General features: G+C 43.7%; 1 protein-coding gene across 6 annotated transcripts in view; it reads left to right on the top strand.

Annotated features, from left to right (window-relative positions):
• Nucleotides 1–13,012, top strand: part of fggy (FGGY carbohydrate kinase domain containing) — a 371,941-nt gene that overhangs the window by 71,537 nt on the left and 287,392 nt on the right. The gene's annotated exons all lie outside the window — the stretch shown is intronic.

The raw sequence follows: 13,012 nt of genomic DNA, 5'->3' as shown, positions 1-13,012 counted from the left end.
AAAGCTGGTGGGAGGCTTTTGTAGCTCATGTTGGGGCCCTTAAAGTGCTTGTGGCTGGCAGCTTCTAGATGTTCGAGCCTGTGTGTGCCCTACTGTAGAGAGTTGCACCCTGGCCACTGCCAGAGCAGTTTATCTGGCTGATTTCATGGCTACACATATGAGATGACACCACCCATGTTCGAATTGGACTCCCCCATTCCTTCAGACATAAAACTAAAATTCCTTGGAAGGATTTCCAATACTTGATATAACTACTTGTGAAAGGCAAGCAGCTTTCTTTCATGCTGGGGCTCTGAAATCCTGAACATTGTGCTGTTTTGATTAGCTATCTGCTGGGCTTTTCCTGTCACCAGTACCTGCTGTTGCTTATGCTGAGTATTTCACCACCTGCAGATCCTTCTGCTGAACATAGTGCTAATGTCTGTGTTGGTGCTTAATGGGGATCGAGCACATGACAGTGCATCCTCAGGAAGATTGCGCTCCTCTTAACCATCCTCTTCAACAGGTTCCAAGTGCTATAGAACAAATAAATGTTAGATCGGTACTGAGATGGTGGAAATTAGCAAAAGGCAGTCTTTAGAATGCAGCTTGAAGTTGTGAAGCTTTCTGAGCATTTGTGATGTGATTGAAGGATCACAAGTGAAAAACAGATAAGCTGCCAGCCTCACCATCCCTGATGCCAATGGCTTTTTCTGGGCCACTAATCCCCAGGGCTTCCTACTCTGATGGGCGAGGGTTATTATATTAGGTATACCTCCCCAGGCCTTATTTCTCTGTCTGGCATTATATGCTGTTCAGTCTCGCTGAAAGAGAGGGTGAAAGTTAGCGTGTGGCTGCAGAAAGATAAGTGGAGATGTGTAGAACTTGTACATATTGTTGAGAAATGGAGAAGAGGCAAGATGGAGTGAGTATTGGGCTGTGATCAATAGAAAGTCAAGTAAGTAAAATATGAAGTGATGAAAGAGCTGCTGGTTTACAGATGCTAGAATGTGAGAAGAGAATATTGTTGGTGTGTGGCGTAAAGACAGAAAAGAAAATAAGTTTGTTTCGAACATGAAAGAGAGGTGTTGCACTTTGCTCTTGTGATTCCTTGTTGAAGTAAGTGGTGAAGGAGAAAGAATTGTTTAGAGTGATAGGAGAAAGGAGTTGAAAGGAGTGTTGAGTGAGATGAAGAGATACCCTTGGTGCTCTTGTAAGATCATAGAGTCATAGAGGTCTACAGCACAGAAATCATTGACTCTCTTCTTTGATAGGACAAATGTAATTTCACTTCATTCTGCACAACCCATTCATTGCTCTGCATGATCCCTTAAAGATTACAGTGCAGCAGCACATGCGCACATCTTAAAGGGATCACATGTTGTCTGTGGCCTCTTTGCCCCCTGCATGGCCTGGTTGAGGGAACATTGCATAGGACTCAAGTCTTGAGCATGTTGCTGCTGATAATGAGCCTCTCAACCACTCCTCCAGGCCTGCTGGCTAGTCACCCTGGGAATGTTCCTGTAGGTGCTGGTGAACATTGTTAGAATCATATCTCTCAAGACTGAAGCCGTCTTTTACAAAATGGAAGGACCAGGACATCTGGATGCTAACCTGGGATCTTTTTTTAAAAAGGTCATAAGTTCACCATGGAACTGTGAACAAGCAGGCATCTTCCAAGAAACCACCTGACCTTTAAGGTAGGAAGATCTGGTTGTTTGTTTAAACTGCAATCATTTTAATTGATGGAGGAAAAAAAACTGAAGGAAGGTTGCTATCTTGCTGGGAATCACATGGGAGAGAGGGCAAAAACTTAATTTGTGAACCTGCTTGTTTTGGAAGGCAATTTGGTTGGAGACCAAGCTGAGGAAGGAGAGTACCTTGACTGGCTCCCTCTTTCTACCTTGCCTAAAATTGTGTGTGGCTATCAGCCTGTAGCCAGAGAAGCTTCATCTGAATGCAACTAGTCTGCATTTGGACCTGCAAAGCTGAGACCAGTGGTGAGAACTTCCAGAAATCCACCAGGACCAGTGGCCCATCTTCGCACAAGAGAGCTCCAGGTCGACAGTGTTGACTTTATCCTTTATTTTATAACACCCATCCTCCAAAGCCTATCTCTGCAGAGAGACTCCATCTGTTTGTCCTTTGCTTGTCTGTGTGTATGTGCGCTGGGTGATTTCTTTAGGAAGAGATAGAGAGGTATACTCCCGATTACAATGGTGTGTTAACCAGTGCTTGCAACTTGTTAAAAGAAGTTTTGTTTTAAAATAAACTAATCATTTTGTGTTTTTGAAAGAAGCCTGGTCAATGTCTCTTTTCTTCTGGGTACTCTAGATATAGGTACATATTTGGCCATTTTGGTGAGAAACTTAAACATTTAATTTAATGGTACAGCCTGCGGAGTAATGGTGCTTGATAATTCGTGCACTCCTCCTATCCCAACCATAACATTAACTCTCTTGCCTTCTCAGGGACATCTCGGAAAAGCCGGGGGAAACCATTTAATCTTTACTGCCTCCAGAATTATGCCCGTACTGTTAGAATGAAAAGCGAAAGCAGACAGTGCAACATTACTTCAAGGGATGTATTCCAGCTTTAAAAAGGCTTAGTCTGGCCTGGCGGAAATTGCGCAGAGAAAATGCCCAGGCTGTCCATTTCCCAAGACAATGGGATGAGTTAAAACTATCCTAGCCTCATGCTATTGATGTCATAGAGGTTTGCTGCTGCTTCTGGTCCTATGTCCACCTGATGACTGCACTTGAGTACTCCCATCCAGGTACACATGAGGAGTGGCACATAATTGAGATATTGTTAGCTGAACATTTGACCTTTTGAAGCCATTCTTCATCATGAAGGGAGAACAAATGTGAGGAAGGAAAGGAAAATGAGACTTGAAAGTCTTGATTTAGAATATAACTTAGGAACAAAATTAAAGGTGACAGTGCAATTACATATAAGCCTATAAAAAGGCAAAAGGAATCCTTGATTTTACATCTGGAGGCAGAGAATACAAAAGTTTGGAGAAAATTTTAAATATATACTGATTACTATGTTGGTTACTGTTAGAATATTGTTTACAATTTTAGGATGACCAGAATTATAGAAATGATACAAAAATAATGGATAGGTTGCTGCATAGATTCATTTGGAAACCACCGAGATTTATCAAAATGCCACCAAGTTTTATTAGGATGCTACCAGAGGTGAATGGTTTTAGTTATGAAAAAAGATGTGGGAAGTTCTACATTTTTCACTGGGCTCAAGGGGTGAAGTGATAGAGCCTTCGAGATTATGAAGAATTATTATTTTTTAAAAAGTAATAAACACTTCCATTGGTTGAAGAGATGGTAATGCAAGGTCACAAATTTTAAGATTAGCGCAAAAATAATTTAAAATTAAATATATTTTTAGAAGGTAGTTAGGATGTGGATTTCTCAGCGGCAAGCTGTTATTGAAGTAGAGTCTGCAATTACTTTCAAAAAGGAATTTGATGACTGCTGGAAAAAGAATATACCAAGGTATGGGATCAAGAAGGAGAGCAAGATTTGACTATATAGTTTATTTTCGTTAAATCCAGGCTTGAACTGATAAGTGGCAAGTAACTTTTACCCCAGCAAGTGCCAGGCAAATTCCTTCATGAACATGAGAGAGTCTAATCACCTCCCTTTGTCATTCAGTGGCAATACTATCACTGAGTTCCTGACCTTCAGCGTTCTGGGGGGTGGAGGTTCACCATTGACCAGAAACTCAACTACTCAACTAAATTAGCCACAAAAATGTCACAGCTACTACAGCAGGTCAGAGCTGGTTAGTCTGCAGCAAATAGCTCACTTCTTGATCATCACTGTCTCCCCACCTCCACAGACCTTATCCATCAGTCACACATAGCAATTCAGGACTGTAATGGAATATTCTTCACTTGTTTGGGTGGATGCAGCTGAAACAACATTCAAGAAGCCAAATACCGTACAGGGAAAAGCAGTCTATTTTATCCATTCCCTCCTCTATTGTTGTACCAAGACTACCATGACTGTGTACTAATTACAGGATACACAGCAGCAAGCCATTAAAGCTTCTTCGGAAGTATCCCCCAAACCAGCGCCAAGAAGGACGTAGGCAGCAGATGTGTGGATATACCATCACTTTCGAGTTCCCCTCCAAGTCACGTACCATTTTAACTTGCACATATATTGCTGTTGCTTCATTGGTGCTGGGTCAAAATCCTGAAAATTCCTACCAAACAGTATTGTAGGAATACCTTCAGCACATAGACAGCAGCAGTTCAAGAAGCATCCCCTACATCTTCTCAATGGATGGGCAATAATTGCTGGAGATGCCTACATCCCGAAGAATGATTAAAAATAAATTCTGGCTTGTGTAACTTTCTACAGTTGCTGTTAATATTGTTCCATAGAATCAACTGATTGGAAATGTGGCCCTGCCAAACCCTGGCCCTCCCAAGATGCATCATTCCATTTCCATACAGAGATAAGGAGATTTTTTTTCTCCGAGGGTAATGAGTCTTTGAACTCTCTCCCTCAAAAGGCAGTGGAAGCAGAGTCTTTGAATATTTTTAAGGTAGAGCTGGATATATTCTTGATTAACAAGGGGGTTAAAGGTTAACGGGGTGGGCAGGAATGTGGGGTTGAGGTTATAATCAGATCAGCCATGGTCTTATTGAATAGCGGAGCAGGCTCGAGGAGCCGAATGGCCTACTCCTGCTCCTAATCCGTACGTTCGTATGTTATGTGCAATTTTTCAGAAAGTAATCTTGTAACTATTGAAAACAGTAGTTTAAAAAGGAAAAACATGCAGTGTTTTGCTATAACTCAAATTTCCTTGGACACATGATAAAGGCAGTGTACCCTTTGCCATGAAAAGGATTTAAATCACTTAAGACCTTAATGGTCAAGTTTGATGACCACTCAAGGTTTGCAATTATTTCTGTGTTTTTGCATCTTCAGGACTGCTATATTTGAAAAACAAAATAGTCTGCTGGGCTTAGGTTCAAGATGATTTTAGCCTCTGACCTTTACGATAATCTTCCTACCACTTTATGCAGTAATTACCTTTAGTAATGTGATATTTTCATCTAAGGGAACTTTGTACAGGTTTTAACAACTAGACATTCACCCTCAATTAGTTTTAGTCAGGTACTCCCCTGAAATGTCATATCACTGTCATTATATTGTTTGGTTTTCATTTTAAAGTGAGATATGTGCATTGGACACAACCAGAAACTTGTCTGTCCAACCCGAGTGCAGCCTGAAAATGAATTAATGTTATTCTCAGCAGGAGGATTAGGTTGAGAGACACAGTAATGTAAATTAGAACACAGGCTTTTCATCTTTCACCTAAGATCAGAAAGATGGAGCTCTAAGTTTGCTTGCCCCTGAAACAGGCAGAGTGACTGCAATGTGTGATTAACTTGCAACCATTCAAAGTAGGTAGCATGCAAAATTCGGCTGCCTGACAATTACAATGATAATGGTGTGCAACTCAGTGCTAAACATGCTGCTGAGTGACTTCATGCCTCAGCAGGGGATCCACGTTAATGCAAGGCAAGCACCACTTAAAGCTATCCTGCATTCCTTAAAAGCAGCCTTCTTAAAGGCGAGGTGTATTCTGGCTGCATCAGGTACTAGAAGCTGTGGTGAAAGAGCTAATGAGTAGAAGGAGGAGTGGAAGTAGTGGAACTGGTCAGAAAGCATACCCAAGGTTCTCCATAGCAGCATTGGACAGGAGGAGAAGAGGCCCTCTTCCCTCAGGGGGCAGGTGATCCTCCAGACCGAGATTATGAAGGCAGTAGGAGCAGATAGCCATCGCAGTCAATGCTAGCATTCTAACACCAAGGACCTTGATGCAGCACCAAAAAAAATTGCAAGAAACAGCGGGGCCAATTACAGGGAGAGAGTGTGAGAGGAGTGGGGCCATTTACAGTGAGAGAGTGTGAGAGAAACAGCGTGGTCATTTACAGGGAGATAGTGTGAGAGAAACAGCGTGGTCATTTACAGCGAGAGAGTGTGAGAGGAGTGAGGCCTTTAACAGTGAGAGAGTGAGAGAACAGTGTGAGACCATAAAGAGTGCAAGAAGGAAAAGAGCATGGAGAGCAACTGATTGGTGAGTAGGATTGGTGAGTATTTCTAGTCTTTAAAGTAAAAGTAAGGTCTTTAGTTTGTATTTAGATCTCTAGTCTTTTTGTCTTTTTCTTAAAGACAGCTTGTTAAGTATAAGATCAATATTGGTGTGTATAAAAAAATTATAATAAAGTTTAAAGAGTGGGGACACTAGAGCAATTAATTAATAAATTGAATAGAATACGATAGCGATGGCAGGACAGGTGATGTGTTGTTGCTGCAGCATGTGGGAGCTGCTGGTCATGATGGTGATCCAGAGCGAACACATCTATACCAAGTGTTTGCAGCTCGAGGAACTTCGGATCCGAATTAAGCAGCTGGAATCTGAGTTGCAGACATTCCGCCACATCAGGGAGGGGGAAAGTGACCTGGACACTTTGCTCCAGGAGGCGGTCATGCCTCTCAGATTAGGAAATTCAAATTTGGTCTGTGATCAGGCACAGGAGAGTGTAACTGCATGTGAAGCAGGTGTGGGGACCCAGGGGGTAGCGTTCGAGGAGGCTCGGCCCCTGCAACTGTCTAACAGTTACAAGGTTCTTGCAAGCTGTGTGGATGAGAGCGGGGACTGCTGGGAAGATGAGTGAACTGACCATGGCACTACAAGGAGCCATTCAAGTGGGGGGAGGAAATGGGAGTGTAGGGACAGTATAATTAGGGGGATAGATACCGTACTCTGCAGGCATGAGCGTGAGTCCCGAAGGCTGTGTTGTCTGCCCAGTGCCAGGGTTAAGGACATCTCCTCAGGGCTGGAGAGGAACTTGGAGCGGGAGGGGAGGGATCAATTGTCTTTGTCCATGTTGGCAACAATGACATTGATAGGACTAGAAAGGAGGTTCTGCTGAAAGAATTTGAACAGTTAGGAGCTAAATTGAAAAGCAGAACCTCCAAGGTAAAAATCTTGGGATTGTTACCTGAGCCACGGCAAACTGGCATAGGGTAAATAAAGTCAAGGAGTTAAATACGTGGCTCAGAGGTTGGTATGGGAGGAATGGGTTTCAATCCATGGGGCACTGGCACCAGTACTGGGGTAGAGGGAGCAGTTCCAGTGGGACAGGCTTCACTTGAACCGTGCTGGGACCAGTGCCCTGGCGAACTGAATACCTAAGGCTGTAGAGAGGGCTTTCAACTAAATAGAGGGGGCGAGGGTTCTGGAAAGGGGGTACGTAAGCTTACAAAGCAAAAGGATTTGTCAGCCTTGCAGGTCAGCTATTTAGGTAATGATACCCAAAGTGTGACAGGAGTGTGACCTTCTGATAGAAGGAAGGTCATTGTTGAAGGAGCTGAAGATGGTTGAGCCGAGGACACGTCCCTGAGGAATTCCTGCGGTGATGTCCTGGAGTTGAGATGACTGACCTCCAACAATCACAACCATCTTCCTTTGTGCTAGGTATGACTCCAACCAGTGGAGAGTTTTCTCCCTGATTTCCATTGACTCCAGTTTTGCTAGGGCTCCTTGATACCACACTCTGTCAAATGCTGCCTTGATGTCAAGGGCAATCACTCTCACCTCACCTCGGGAGTTCAGCTCTTTTGTCCATGTTTGAACCAATGTTGTAATGAGGTCAGGAGCTGAGTGGCCTTGGCGGAACCCAAGCTGGGTGTCAGTGAGCAGGTTATTGCTAAGCAAATGCTGCTTGATAGCACTGTTGATGATCCCTTCCATTACTTTGCTGATGATGGAGAGCAGACTGATGGGGCGGTAATTGGCCAGGTTGGATTTGTCCCGCTTTTTGAGTATAAGACGTACCTGGGCAATTTTTCACAGAGCCGGGTAGATGCTAGTGTTGTAGCTGTACTGGAACAGCTTGGCTAGGGGCGCGGCAAGTTCTGGAGCACAAGTCATCAGTACTATTGCCGGAATATTGTCAGGGCCCACAGCCTTTGCAGTATCCACTGCCTTCAGCCGTTTCTTGATATCACGTGGAGTAAAACGAATTGGCTGAAGATTGGCACCTGTGATGCTAGGGACCTCCGGAGGAGGCTGAGATGGATCATCCACTCGGCACTTCTGGCTGAAGATTGTAGCAGATGTTTCAGCCTTATTTTTTACACTGATGTTCTTGCTTCCTCCATCATTGAGGATGGGGATATTTGTGGACACTCCACCTCCAGGGTATTGTTTAATTGTCCACCAGCATTCACGACTGAATGTGGCAGGACTGCAGAGCTTAGCTCTGTCTCTCACTTGCTGCTTATGCTGTTTGGCATGCAAGTAGTCCTGTGTTATAGCTTCACCAGGTTGACGCCTCATTTTTAGGTATGCCTGGTTCTGCTCTCGGCATGCCCTCCTGCACCCTTCATTGAACCAGGGTTGATCCCTGGCTTGATGGTAATGGTGGAGTAGGGGATATGCCTGGTATGAGGTTACAGATTGTGAATGAGTACAATTCTGCTGCTGCTGATGGCCCACAACGCCTCATGGATGCCCAGTCTTGAGTTGTTAGATCTGTTCGTATTCTATCCCATTTAGCACGGTGGTAGTGCCACACAACACGATGGAGGGTATCCTCAATGTGAAGGCGGGACTTCGTCTCCACAATGACTATGCGGTGGTCACTCCGACCAATACTGTCGTGGACAGATGCATTTGCGGCAGGCAGGTGAGGATTAGAGCAAGTATGTTTTTCCCTCTTTTTGGCTCCCTCACCACCTGCAGCAGACCCAGTCTAGCATATAGGACTCAGCCAGCTCGGTCAGTAGTGGTGCTACCAAGCCACTCTTGGTGATGGACATTGAAGTCCCCCATCCAGAGTACAATCTGAGCCCTTGCCACTCTCAGTACTTCCTCCAAGTGGTGTTCAACATGGAGGAGCACTGATTCATCAGCTGAGGGAGGGCGGTACGTGGTAATCAGCAGTAGGTTTCCTTGCCCGTGTTTGACCTGATGCCATGAGACTTCATGGGATCCGGACTTGTATGTTGAGGACTCCCAGGGCAATTGTATACCACTGTGCCACCACCTCTGCTGGTGGGACAGGACAGACCCAGGGATTGTCTGGGACGTTATCTGTAGGGTATGATTCCGTGAAGATGACTATGTCAGGCTGTTGCTTGACTAGTCTGTGAGACAGCTCTCCCAATTTTGGTACTAGCCTCCAGATGTTAGTGAGGAGGACTTTGCCTGGTTGACAGGGCTGAGATTGCTGTTGTCGTTTCCTGTGCCTAGGTTGATGCCAAGCGGTTCGTACATTTTCATTCCTTTTTTCTGACTTTGTAGCAGTTTGTTACAATTGAGTGGCTTGCTAGGCCATTTCAGAGGGCATTTAAGAGTCAACCACATTGGTGCTGTGGTCTGAAGTCACGTGTAGGCCAGACCAGGTCTTTCCCTAAATGACGTTAGTGAACCAAATGGGTTTTTACAACATTTGACGACGGTTTCATGGTCGTCATCAGACTTTTATTTGCAGATTTTTATTGAATTCAAATTCCACCATTTGACATAGCGGGATCCGAACCCAGGCCCCCAGAGCCCTAAGTCTCTGGGTTACAAGTCCAGCGTCAATACCACTATGCCATCACCTCCCCTCAAGATAGAATATGGAATATAATGTGGGAAAATATGAGGTTATGCACTTTGGCAGGAAGAATAGAGGAGCTGAATATTATTTAGATGGAGAAAGCCTGCAGAAGGCTGCAGCACAGAGGAATTTTGGAGTCCTGGTGCATGGATCCCAAAAAGCTAACATACAAGTTCAGCAGATAATAGGGAAGACAAATGGAACTTTGGCCTTTATTTCAAAGGGAATGGAGTATAAAAATAGGGACGTCTTGCTAAAACTATGCAAAGCACTAGTTAGACCACACCTAGATTTACTGTGAACAATTTTAGTCCCCTTATCTGAGGAAAGACATTTTGGCATTGGAGGCAGTACAGAGAAGGTTCACTAGGTTGATCCCAGGTATGGAGCAAGTTTCTTATGAGGAGAGGTTGAGTAGGTTGGGCCTGTACTTATTGGAGTTTAGAAGAATGAGAGGCGACCTTATTGAAACACATAAGATTCTTAGGGGGATTCTTAAATGCTGAGAGGTTGTTTCCCTTGTGGGAGAGTCTCGGACCAGAGGACATAACCTCAGAGTAAGGGGGTGCCCATTTAAAAAGAGATGAGGAGGAATTTCTTCTCTCAGAGGGTAGTCAATCTGTGGAATTCTTTACCACAGAGGGCTGTAGAGGCTGTCATTCAGTATATTGAAGGCTGATAGAGACGGATTTTTAATTAGTAAGTGAATCAAGGGTTATGGGGAAAAGACAGCAAAGTGGAGTTGAGGATTATCAGATCAGCCATGATCTCATTGAATGGCAGAGCAGACTCGGTGGGCTGAATGAGCGTTCAAGGTCAGTGAATGTATCTTCGCATGTCATTTCCTTATGAATGAATCATTAGCCTCATGCACTGCTCCATTTATCACACCCCTTCACTCCTACCAACAGTCTCAGTCAGGCACGACTCACCTCACCCATTTACATAGCTGCAAGCCTCAATATTCACATTGCACAGCTTGCACACACACTCATCTATTCAACTGTGGCAGACATATCACCCAGGCACATTACATCACAGTTGCTGAAACAGTTCCTTTTCCCTTGCAGAACTAGGTGGCCCATAATCGGAAGCAGCAACAACTAACCGGTGGGAACAGGCACTTCCGCATATCCTCACCCCCATGAAATGGATGGTGCTGGCAATCATTTGTGTGGCCATGTGTCATGGACAGAGTTGATTTTTTTGTTCTTTTCCATGATCAACCTGTGTTAATGTGTGAGATTTGTTTGTTTTCTTACCTCAGAGTGGTTTGTCCCAATTTAAATGATTCCAGCAGCAAGCTTTTGTGAATTTAATAATAAATGAGATTATTTATAATCACACACTTGCCCCGGAGTCTTAACCATAACTTCTCTCACGTACACGATCTCACACACAAAGATTTGCTACAGATGAAGAAAGAGAAAAAAAAATACGATCACAATTGGAATTATTTCATAGCATTTCTCTTTCATAGCAGGCATGTAGTTTCTTAGATGAATTGATGCTTTAGCTGGAGTGGAGGCCTTATAAGAGCAGAAGATTCTCAGTAAGCTGTGAGGCTTCTTGTAATTGAATTGCCAGGACCTCTACTTTCAGGTGAACTTGAAGTTGTAGCAGGTTGTGGGGAGAATCCTTCTCCCACTTTCAAGGTATAGCTGTATATTACCTTGGGTACCTAGTTGTCTTGCAGCTGGTTCGAAGGCTTAGATGGTGTTTCTGATGGTATCTGCCCCAGAACAGCTTCTGCTGTTATATTTTGAAAGCAGGTAACAAACCTTACCCATGTGACCTGTTACAAGTCCAAAGTCCTTTTCCAAATAAGGTGGTTGTTAGACCGGTAAACACCCTGTGTTGTGGCTTTTCATGCCGAGAGTTTCAGTCAGCCAAGGTCTTTATGTTGGGATGAGGAGCCATCACAATACAATGAAAGGTCGATGAGATCCATTTCATATTCGCCTAACACCGGCTGAGGAGGAGGAGGAAGAGAAAGAGGAAGAAAAGGAGAAGAAGGGAGTTTGATGAAGAACGCCATTGCCAGTGAATATGAAGGTGATCGTTGCCATAAACCTTTATGTATCCGGCTTCTCCCAGGTGATATTCGCAACATCTCCCCATTTACCTTTGACTGTTGAATAAGGAAGGTCACTGAGGCCCTGAATTCCAAGAGAACTGAGTTTCATTCTCTCTTGCCAGAGAGAAGCAGCTTTGCATGGGTTTTAGATTTCCCTATGGTGCAGGGCACCACTGACTTCACACTTGTCCCTTTGGATGTCAACCCTGAGACGTACTGCACCCAAAAGGGGTTCCACTCCCTCTACATCCAAATAGTGTGTGACTACATGCGTTGTATCATGCAGGTCAGTTTTGGTTACCCTTGCAGCAGTCATGGCGCCTTCATTATGCGGCCGTTCACTGTACCATCTACATTGAGACACCATGACAAACCAGAGGGTGGTCACTAGGCGACAAGTGATATCTATTGATGACATGATTCTTGGCTTGGGTGCCAATCCATACCCACACATGGGCAGCATGCAAATAACAAAAGCCATGCTGCCATACAAAAGTGTGACAGAACCGACTATTGGGATCATTAAACATTACCACAATTGCTGCAACAGCTAGTAGAAATCAATCAGAAACTAACCTGAAAGTAGTTGATGATGCTTTTAAATAACACTCCTCTCTGTAAATGTGTTTATTAAAAATAAATTTTGCTTTGAAGTAATTAGATTTAAAATTTCTTCTCAACGAAATGTGTGTGTTCTTTTTAGTTCTCAACCATTCTTTCCTCTTAGACAAGATGTACAAATTAATGACACCACCATTGAATTGCAGGTAAAAAAAAGTTAAAGCTCCCATTGGCAGATTTTAAAGTGATAACTGGACTTACACTTTTGGACATTAAAACAATGAAAAGGGAAGCTGGTTGACTATCCTCATCATTGGATTCAGTTTCAATTTTTGATAAACAGATGTTTCTGTTGTTTTGCATTATTTTAAATTATGTTAGTTGTTGGAGCATTGTGTAGTGTCATTGAATATGCCTGAGGTATAATTTATCATGTGCAGCATTTCCATCCCCAAAGTGCAGGCTTGGAGGCATGTTGGGGATGTTGGTCATTAAATTTTCTTTTATGCCGTCTCAGCCACTGTGCGTGGAGGGGGTAGTATTGATAGTGGTTGAGAACACACTGCAATCCGTCCTTTAAATTGGGAATTATGCATAGCACCATGACATTTCAGCAGAGGGGTGGGTAATAAAGGCTGCCCTTGCCAATGATACCCACCTCCCATGAATGAATTTTAAAAAAAGAAAATTCTTCCACTGTTGAGTTTTTTCCACTTGGGAGTGATCGGGGCATTCCAGGT

The sequence above is a fragment of the Cetorhinus maximus genome, chromosome 17, assembly GCF_964194155.1.
Source record: "Cetorhinus maximus chromosome 17, sCetMax3.hap1.1, whole genome shotgun sequence".
Lineage (NCBI taxonomy): Eukaryota > Metazoa > Chordata > Chondrichthyes > Lamniformes > Cetorhinidae > Cetorhinus > Cetorhinus maximus.
Note: the sequence above shows the minus strand (reverse complement) of the source record. Positions and strands in the feature narration are given on the sequence as shown.